The following is an 11,281-nucleotide window of genomic DNA, read 5'->3' as shown; positions in this document are numbered from 1 at the left end:
TGACGGCAGGTCTTAGGTAGAGTGTCCAGTTTGAAAACTCGGAGACATTCCCCGAAGAAGTCAACGGAGCAATTCGTATTGTCTCCCGTTTGGCTACCATAAGAGAAAGACAAGACGTGCACAACTACACTAGTGACCACCACGGAAGAAAGAAAACCCAAACGCATAGAGTGGAGCATCGAAATGAATACGTTCAACGTGCGAGCGTACTACGAAATAACCAAGCTAAAGATTGATATGACAATGTACAGGCCGAGACTACATACCAAATGGTTGAAACGATTCCTGTATATTCAGTTCAACGAACAGCGAATAGCTGACCAGAAAAGGACCATCATCACAATATGATGGCTCTCGGAATCTACTAACGTTAACAGATGTAAGAATCTGATGAGAACAGTGAAAATCAAGAAAGATAACATCCACAGCAAACATGAGATCTACAATAAGAGGATCGAATAATTTCTGGATGCGATGAAGCAAATCCTCCTTGTACTCAGAAAGAAATTTCGCTGATACAGAGAGATTACTCTGGGGAAGAGAGATGACCAAATATTTATTGAAAACCAGAGATTCTTCTACAGGAATATTGGACAAGAGGGAAAGCGACGGAACCCTACCAGAAGGCACCTGACTTCTCAGCGCCAAAGTTATTTCTAATGACCATGCCCTTGGATAGACCCATAACAGAAGAAAACCAAGGACATACAAGAGATGATAATGGGAGACTCAGAAGGAAAAAGTACAACAGACGATCAGGAAGTCCCACAACTGGCAAAACCAAGAGATAGGTAATATCCGCAACTACTGGTACAAAAGTTCAGATGCTCACACTGGCCCATTGCGGAGCAGTTCACACAGATGATAAGGCACCCTGAGACAATCCCAGAGTCTCTGACTGAAGGAAACACCTACCTCAAGGTACAAAGCCGCCATAAACCGGGAGAAGTATCGACCGAGTATATGTGTCCCAACAATGTATATCTTCTTGGTTATGCAACTGGTTTGCATAACCAAGAAGATATCACACCACCTGCACTGCTTTCTCATCATCACCGAGCAACAAAAGGGATATAAGCAGATGAAAAAAGGATGCAAGGAGTTTAACATTGACAAATGCAAAGTACTGCATATGTGTAGCAGTAACCCAAAAGAAACGTACCAACTGTGTGGTACTACATTCAGGGAAGCGGAGAGTGAAAAAGACCTGGGGGTAATTGTGCAGTCAGATATGAAATTCGCGGAGCAGTGCAGACGGGCTGCCAGAGCAGATCATGGAGTCTTGAAAATGATATATAGGAATTGCTAACAGGGACAAGGAGGTGATTATCCCGTTGTACAAGGCAATGGTCAGGCCATACCGTGAATACTGTGTACAGGTCTGGAGGCCTCATTTTAGGAAGGATGTAGAGTTGCTAGAACGAGTACAAAGAAGGGCAACAAGATTGCTGAGGGGAACAAAGGAGTGCTCTTACCAGGATAGGCTTAAGTTCTGCATATTGCAGCGCTTGGAGACTAGGTACATGCGAAGCGACCTGATTGAGCTCTATAAGGCCTTGAATGGGTTGAACAAGTTCAATGCTGATGGGATTCTTCCTCTTGCTCAGATTAAGAACCTGAGTGGGCATAGATTCAAACTGAGGAAAAACAGTTGTAGAATAGATGTGCCGAAATTTGCCTTTAGCCAGGGGGAAGTTGATTGCTGGAACAGACTTCCATCTGTTGTTGTGGAAGTTGATAGCTTAAATAAGTTTAAGGCTGAGCTGGACAAGCATTTGGAGTGAATAGATGAGTTAAATGAGAGGTTTTTTTTTTTTTTTTCTTTTTTGGCTGATTCTGCACATAAGCTTGCTTTCTTGCATCGTATGCCTCTGCTAATGCTAATGTCGGTTGCGTAGCTTATGTGTTTAAAGCACTTATTGTTTTCATCATGTTCGTCACGCCGGCCGCATATAAAAATTCGACTGACAAGTCGAATTTTTATATGCAATAAAGCCAATATGCAATGGCATGCAATATGCATATGGCATGCAATAAAGCCAATATGTGGATTTTTATGAAATTTTATACTTGTGCTACTTGATCTGGTTTTATGCCGTTTTTGCTGGTTTGTCGACTCATTCCAAATTTCATTAAAATCGGACTAATGGGACTATCGCAATTATTTTTTTCGTTCTCATACGTATCTTATAGGTTATGCGTATTTTGCAGCTGAAGCACCTAATATTGTAATATTTTTGTCGCTGTGCGTCGACTGAATGAATGAATAGGGCAATACGGCGGATGAGAAGCGAAATGATCTTGGTTCGCGCATAAAAATCGTTGCTTTTTGCTCTATTTTTTTAATTTTACTAAATACATAAATTGTGAATTATTGTCATTTGCTTCTTATAGTAATTACAGGGAAAACGTGTTAAATTTCAATTGCTGTTAAGTAAACTGCATTAATAAAGAGTTGGTATCATACTACGATTGTTTAATTTATATCATCACAAAGCCTAAAATATGTGTTGCATTTCAGGACGCACTGTTGATTATGACATATTAAAAACGTGGAGTGAAGTATCTGCAGTGAAGTGAAAATAACCTTTCACATCTATTAATCAGAAAAGAAAAAAATATCAATTACGAGATAAAATCTAAAACGTTATGTATTAACTAATTGTTTAGCAAATAGCATCGCCAAGTTTGAATCATCAACTTAACTTAAAAGCAATTCGGCATCTTATTACTAGTAGAATTATAATGGCTAAATGATGCAAAGAAGTGGATTTTCTGCTCTTCTATTTATCTTTTATATATTTAATAAATATATAAAAAATAATGAGCTTCATCAGAACCTGCTACTTATTGTAAGGCCGTTACAATAACGTATAGAAAAATATTTTGTCACAACTCGCACAGAGATATAACTTTAGATTTAACCAGAATATTGAAGTGATAAATTTTCTGTAATTGTCTGTTACTATACGCAATAAAGCATTAATATGAATTAATATTAGAAATATACACACATACCAGATGGTCATCACCTATCACGAATTGTGGCTCATGGCCCTATCTCCGTACCAGATGCTCAGACTGTATCGAAGTAAGTGTACCATTTCGGAGGGACACTGCTACGTATTGCACCAAGCTCGTGTTCCCGTCTCCACATCAGATCCCAAAAAAGCTACTGATGGTGAAGGCTGATATATAAATTAACTACTGAAAGATTAACTGCCTGAATCTGTGTACGTACCCTCTCGGAGGAACACAACCGGTGGCAAAAATTATTCCGTTTCCTCCGCCGTCCCACGATCTACTATCTGCTTTACACGCACAGTGATATTTGGATAGAACACTCCATACTATCTAAATATCCCTGGGATTTGAGAAAAGTGAACCATACCTGCCATCTATGTGTCAATAGGTATTTTATACGCTTGAAATAGGCAGATCAACCAAATACAGTTTATAGGGAGAGGAGTTGAGCTCAGCTACTACCAGCCGGACATCATCATAGGCCGCCATATTAGCAAGCAGTATGTTCGTGGCAATGCAGCAGAACCACAACAACCCCTAAATCAACAGCGGTCAAAGGGAAACGTAATGGTACCGTACTACTTCAGCCAGGAAAATTTCGGATAGATCAAAGAAATTAATGGAAAGAGAACACGTTCGGTACTTTCGTGCCGTATATCCTCATTAAATAATGCAAATCAGGAGGTCAGAGTGAGTATAGAAACTAACATTAGTACCAGAAATATCGGCAAGGAGTTGCATGGCAACGTATTTTAAGGTAAAATTGCAGATCACCAACCAAGCATCACTGAAATCAATGCGCAATGTAGATCAATCGTAATTGGACCCTGAATGTTGGAAACCTGTGTTATTGGGTGACAATTGGAAGTATATTTTCCGATTTGATAGCAGTGTTCAGGTCTGGCAGATGTTTACAAAAGGTTATTTACCAAAGTGTATCGTCTCAGTTATAAAATGTGGGTGAGATGTTATCATTGTCTGTGCTTATTTCTCGTGATTTGGACTGATACATTTGGTAGTCGTTTTTGAAACAATGAATGCCATGCAGATCTGGCCGCCAGACCTGGATTCTGCTCTTCTGCATTGTGTCAATAGTATGGGGGGGAGGGTTAACCCTTTTCTGTTTTAGCATGATAATACACCAAGCCATACTGCACAGCCTATATTAACTTTGAAGACAAGAGCCTGCAAAAGCTTCAGAAGCTTTTGCAAGCTCTCGTCTTTTTTTTTTTTTTTTTTTTTGCAAGAATATATATACACACTTGATTTAAATTTTAAATAACCAGAATTTTTCTCTTTTATAATTTTCTGTTTGGATGGTCACATATGATACGTAGGAAACCGGTAAAATCCCACAAAGCGTTAGGAATCAGGTGATTTAAACTCGCCAACAGTACCAAAGGTGTTATTCTAGTGTCCCTTCAGAGAGCTTCTACTAGTCCAACATCCCTTCTTTGAGAATCGTTATTTCAAGTCTAGATATTGCTAATCAAGTGACGCGTCTTATTATCGATTTGAACATGAGCTACAATACTGGAACTTCTTACAAATTCAGTACGAGCTCGTAGTTCTACCTTATTTGCTGGGAAACATTACTCACAGAGAATTCTTGGTAATTCACCTATGTTTTCTCCTACGAAATCTTCAATTTTCATGTCAGTATAAGTAAAGTCTAGTCTCGTTTTTTATTTTTATTTTCTATTACTAACTTTATTGCTTTATTATATTTTAAACTCAGTTTATTGTTTTGTAAAACTACTGGCCTTCTAACCATGATAAGTTGCATTAATAAGTTTTGTACACCCTTCATCTTCCCTACTAATTACAGTCAGGACAACTGACCATTTACTGGTTAGTTAAGAGGAAAAATTCAACAAAGCGTTGGGAGTATAAGGAAATATCCTGGGTTTGATAGAGATGAAAACAATATTATACGTCAAGAAATGAGTTTCGCAAGGAAAGTTAGTTGCATGTGTCTCACTGAATTCTTCCTCTGTTTGTAAAAGCCTTTGTGCAACTGCTTTATGATGAACTATTATGTCTCGTAACCGTTCATAAAGCATCCAGTTTTTAAGTATCCAGTTGATAATTTTCTCTTGAAAACATAAATGAGTTTAAATTTATTGTTTATACCAGTTTGTATATTAAAAATTGGTATAAATATATGCAGATGAAATAAACAGCTTTGTAAGTTTCAAATCTATAAATTAAGACCATTTATATTATTAATTATCATAATAATTATTAAAAACAGTTTATTTTTAACTTAGCTAATCATGCCTATCCCAATTCACTCCATTCACTTCGCACTAATCATACTAATGGCTTACTAATGGTTTTCGGCATTAATAAGGAGAGATTTTGTTGTTGTGGTCGTTGTTCATTTTTTGTGATAAAATGAACTTTGGTTATTTGCAAGTTTAAGAATATCAGTGTTCTTAATTTTTTCCCCATGTATGAAACTTTAGTTGCCTTTAAGTTTTAGATTACAACCAATGTAGATTTAATTCACTGCTGCTTCCCCTAGTGGCGCCTCCGTAGCCAGGTGGGAAAGAGCAGTAGTGCGTAGCACACGCTTCTTGATTAGACCGGGGTTCGAACCCGTCACCACCAAATACGGAGGATGTGGAAAGGTCAGGGAATGACCACCGCATATCCCGGAGCAATATGGCCTTAGTTGCTAATGCTCCTAAAAACCAAAAAAATAACAATAACAATAGCTTCCCCTAGTATATCGCAAGGTTTCCTTCGTCTTCTGATGGGGTAGCAGTACCACCGAAACACTTTCCAGGTGGTGTAATTGCATGAGAAGGCAATGATAACCCCTTCCAAAGTAAAGTGCTGTTTATTTGCAATGCAATACCCAACAACTTCGGTGGCAAAGAAGTGTATAAAAGGTCAATGCGTAAAGTTTTTTTAAGGAGAACTTTTTTCTGGTAGAATGAAGGTATTTAGTAGAATTCTGGTACTATAGGTTCTTTCACTATAGTCAGAAGTTTGCCTACCCACTATAGCGAAAGAAGAAATGTTCGGCTATTATTAACGTGCTAACAGAGCCGGAACTAGGGTGGGGCGAGCGGGCGCCAGCCCCAGGTGAAGCATTTTAAGGGCGCATTCGACCAGTTATATATTTTAAAATTGCTTCATTTTCGATTTAATTACACTCAGACCTGTGTTTAACAAACTTATTTATAGCGAATTTTTGAATTCCTTTTGGTAATTACATTTAAAAATTTCTGTAAAATGAAGAAAATTTCCATATAACGCCCGGATTACGAGAGACTTAACTTTGTCTGCTTTGTTTCCACCTCTGGTCTTTTGGCAATTTAAGCAATTAGAAAGCGCAAATCAAGGGTTAAAGGGGGATTACCGTTCCACAATGTAAGTGGAACGTAAAACATATGCAACCACCTATCCCACATACCGAGAAGTCATGCTAGTCATCTGCTTTCTATAGCCAATCAAAAGATTAAGGCGTATTCCTGACACGGATAACAGCTTTTGGTAAACTTGTGTTCTTTGTTTAAAATAAAAATAAAAATTTTATTGAAAGAAATACTGCGTTATCTTTGTGCGTGCTACTTATGATTGCAGAAATTTTTGTGATTTTATGAGAGTGAAAAAAATTATACATTCTGGATTTATAATCATTTACGGAAAGAGGAACAGTGTTTTACAAATTTCTAAAATAACAGAGAAACTCCAATTACAAATATCTATAAAGTATGGCCCGTTTTGTGACGTCATACCTCTGAGCTTTTTGGTTTGTCCTCCAGTGGTTAGCACTGGAGGACAAACTACTGTTAGGTGAGGACGGGAGTGCTAACCACTGGAGGACAAACAAAATTTTTCGAATATCTGTTGATATTTAAACAGACATTTTAAAAATCATGTTTTATCAATTCTGCAGGATATAAAATCTGTAACCCCTTTACAACTTTTCCAATTCGTTCATGAGTATTGTCTAATACAGTGGTTTTCAAGCGGGGTGCCTCAACAACATTCCAGGGGTGCCACGTAATTTGGGTTTAAGTTACTTAAACTTATTATTATTTTTTAATTTATATGTTTATTTCATTATAAAAAAAGTGTACAGTATCTTTTTCATTTTGTGGTGATCTATAATTGATGTTTACTTAGTACCTCTGTATAAAGAATAAAATTATATACAGCATATATATATATAATTTGTATTACGAAAAGTAATGTTTATAATTATATTATTATAATAAATGTCATATAACATATATATTTTATAATATATAACGTATATATATATATTATAATATATAACGTATATATATATATATATATATATATATATATATATATATATATATATATATATATATATATATATATATATACACACACACACATACACACACAGATATACACACAGAAAAAATCGGATCTAACAGGCAGAAAAAAGGGTAGGGGTGCCGCAAAATAAAATTAATGACTTAGGGGTGCCGTTATTAAAAAACAGGTTGAAAACCACTGGTCTAATAGAATCTTATCGAAATATAGAAATAGCGCTATGAATTTTATATGAAAGATCCTTCAAAGCGAGAAAAATTCAATTAAAATAATACACCTTCATTGCATATTTTTAGTTTATGTTAAAATGTTAAAAGTACTAAATTTCGCGATATTTTGTTTCTAGATTTTATACTAGATATGTAAACATAAACTATCTGGTGTTCTAATTTTTTTATAGTTACTGTATATGTACTTTCTTCGTAGTTTATATAGAAATAAATTCTCTGTAGATATAAACGAATATTTGTATCTTTTTCTTTGATATTTTTGTTTTGTTATGTTCATTGTATTCTTCAAATTATTTTATTAATAAATATATGCAAATCGTAGACCGTTACAATAGTAATTTTTATAAATTCATAAAGATTTTATAAATTTTATAAATGTTTTAAATTTTTATAACTTTTTTATAGATTTTATAAATTTTTATAAATTCATAATTTCATTGCATTTTTTAATATTTTTATAATTTTAATATTTTTTAATTTTAATATTATAGCATTATAGTATTAATTTAATATTATAGAAAAATTTAATATTATAGTACATTAATTATGGAAGATTATAAAAATATTACTGATTGATTATAAAAATAATAGTATTTTAAAACGACACAGTGAATGTATTCATTAATTATTAAGCACCATTGATTTAGCGAACTATTCCTCTAGTAACTGCTATTATCTTTTTATCGTGTATTATGTTTGCACAGATGTGTTCATAGCCGAATGGCACTTTGTGATGGGCTAATTCACCAGAAATAACTCACTGAGAAACCAATGCACTCTCCTCCTAAGATCGCCTAACTATAGCCCCCACTTCAATAAAGAGATCTTTAAGAATTCTGCTCGCCTCCGATGGGATTCAGACCTCACTAAACGAGTGAAAAGAAGAAATCTAATTATACTGTCACAGAGGACTGACTCCTTAGAAAGCTATTTCATTTATAATTATCTTAGTAAAACTACCTTATCATAATTATATTACCATATAATATCCAAATAGGCTAAGGGGTAGACTAAGAGGCAGAAGTATTACAACAGAATATAAGATAGAATTATATAAATGGCGCAAAAGAAGAAAACAGGAATGTGTGGAAATAAGATCAGTTAGAAACAGCGATAGACAAGATCATAGAACAGGTGAACTCATAATATCCAAGAATCGGAATCCCAGAAATTAAGGACATATAAATTACAAGGCAAGGATACACCAGAATGAATGGAATAATGAAAATAAAATTTTGGAAACATGGCAGTACAAGTCAAATTAAGAATATGCAACGTTACATTGAAGGTTAATTAGTGTTGCACTAATATACGAGTATTAAAGTAAAACATAGATCTTGAAAACAGAGAGAGAGAGAGAGAGAGAGAGAGAGAGAGAGAGAGAGAGGGAGAGAGAGAGAGAGAGAGAGAGAGAGAGAGAGAGAGAGAGAAGCAACGACTGGAGATTGCACAATGAAAGTTCCTTAGAATAAATTACAAAAAAGCGATCATTAGAGAAAGATTACATTTAAAAAATACAGTGGTAGCGATGCATATTTTAAAGAAAACTGAAACCGGAAGAAGTATTTAGGGAGAATGCAATGTAGGAGAGTGGAATAATGAAAAGACTATCTAAATTAGAATCGGATAACAGATACCTTTCTCTAATAGTACATAATGAGTGTACACTATAACTAAAAGTATTCAGGCACCCCTCTGTCCACAAGAATATTGCTTACTGCGCCAGAAGTCCCCCTCCCCCATCGCACGCTTGTATATCAAACGAGAAAAGTCAGTATACATCTCGAGATTTTTATTGTGCAGCAGAAGTAACTTATAATCCAGAGGGAATTGTGAATCGGAACAGAGAATTCCCACGTGGGAATGTTAGAGAAACCATAAATAGTTCGGCCATCACGTATGTCGTGTGTGGAAAACGTCCCAGAGCGGGTTCAAGAGGCTACAAGAACATCAGTCAGTATAGTCATACGAAGGAGTTGTATTTTTTTTTTTTCCATGAAACCTCCATATACAAAAAGTGTGGGGCGTTGTAGGGTTTTAGGCACATCAGCAATTTAAGCCATATTTGTGCCGTATATAATGTTTGTAAATTGCAAGTCTACTGTGGTCGATTTGCTGCTGGGTGTACGCAAAACTCAGTTTCCGGTAGTGTAGAAAAAATCTTGTTACCTGAGACCGACTAACTCAGCCACGTTGTGAAAAATGCCCAGAAAACCTCCTCGCGTCATTGGCAGGATTCGAACTCAGGTAGTTTCCGAACGGTGTGAGGACAGTGAGTATACTGATTGTGCTATCCACGAGGACAACACAAAAAGTATTAGGAACTATACTACTTAGTACCATGCTTGGGTTGAAGGTTGAGAAAACAGAAGATAAATATTGACATTAGACTTGCATTTCTGTAGATTGTAATTTTCAGGAAATGAAGCCTCGTAGGTAGCACAGTTGTTATTATCACCGTCCTTCACAAACCGGGTGAAAAAACCTGAGCTTGAATCCCGTTAGTGATGCGAGGAATTTAAGCTCTTTTTTTATAACGTTGCTGAGTTAATCGGTCTCAGGAGAGGGTCATTAATATAGAAGAGGACAAGAGTGAGAGAAAACTGAACCTTGGAGAACATCAGCATTGGTGGAAAAGATGGAAGACTGCGAGCCATCTACCATCACCGCAGCCAGTGGTTGGAGAGAAAACTGGACAACCAATTACAAAAAAGTTGGCCATCCATAAGATGGAAGCTTGTTTAGAAGAACTTTATGCCAAACACGAACAATACCCTTAGAAATGTTCTGAGCAACTGCTTCAGTTTCAACAAACTTTTCCACTGAATTTTCGAAGAGAGGTAACGTAAGCCAATATATCAGCACTGACGGAATTTATATTTACGATCATTGATCAAATAGAAGATTTCGAGATTAATTTAAAAGTTGGCGGTGGAAAGAGTATAGGCAAGTGCAAAGGTACAACAATTGGATGGGAGGGATTTATCACTCTTTTTAGAAACTAAGCAGATATGAGAAAATTTTCCTAGCAGAAGGAAAAACACCAGTGGAATAAGAAAGTGAATAATAGTTACACAGAAGAGCTTAAGAGCATATGTTTTGAGAATAAGTGGAAAAATGCTATCAGGACTTGGGACTTTATTGGCATAAAGACTGTTCATAATCCTTCAGTCGTCCGTTTGCTAGAAGACCGTAAGAGACGCTGAGTGGATTTACTGGAATGGTAGAAGAAATGTCGGATGCTGCTAAGTTGGCTTCATCTTTAGCTGAGTAGGCAATAGATTCATCAGTGGGTGTATAGATGGTCAAAAGTTTCGGCCAGAAAATAGAACGTTCAACTACCGTTTGGACAAGAAGCAAGATTTATCCTGTTCAAAAGCTAGTTTGAATTGATTAGTAACTGCATTCTATATTGTAGTTTTAAATGTTTTTTCACCAACCTTATGTAGAAATAAAACACAACGAAAACGAAAACTGGAATCTTGATAACTATGTATTTATAATAAATTATATTTGCCTGTATATACAATAAATTATATTTAACTTTACAACTAAAATATATGAAATATACGTATAAAATATACATTAAAATATACATATAAAATATACATTAAAATATACTGGGTTAAGAACAATAAAATACATTAAAATATACTAAATTAAAAGCGATAAAACCATAGCTTTTGAAGGCTCCTGCCTGCTTCTTC

This window comes from Mastigoproctus giganteus, chromosome 5, assembly GCF_048544385.1.
Source record: "Mastigoproctus giganteus isolate SK-2022 chromosome 5, ASM4854438v1, whole genome shotgun sequence".
NCBI classification, from domain to species: domain Eukaryota; kingdom Metazoa; phylum Arthropoda; class Arachnida; order Uropygi; family Thelyphonidae; genus Mastigoproctus; species Mastigoproctus giganteus.
Note: the sequence above shows the minus strand (reverse complement) of the source record.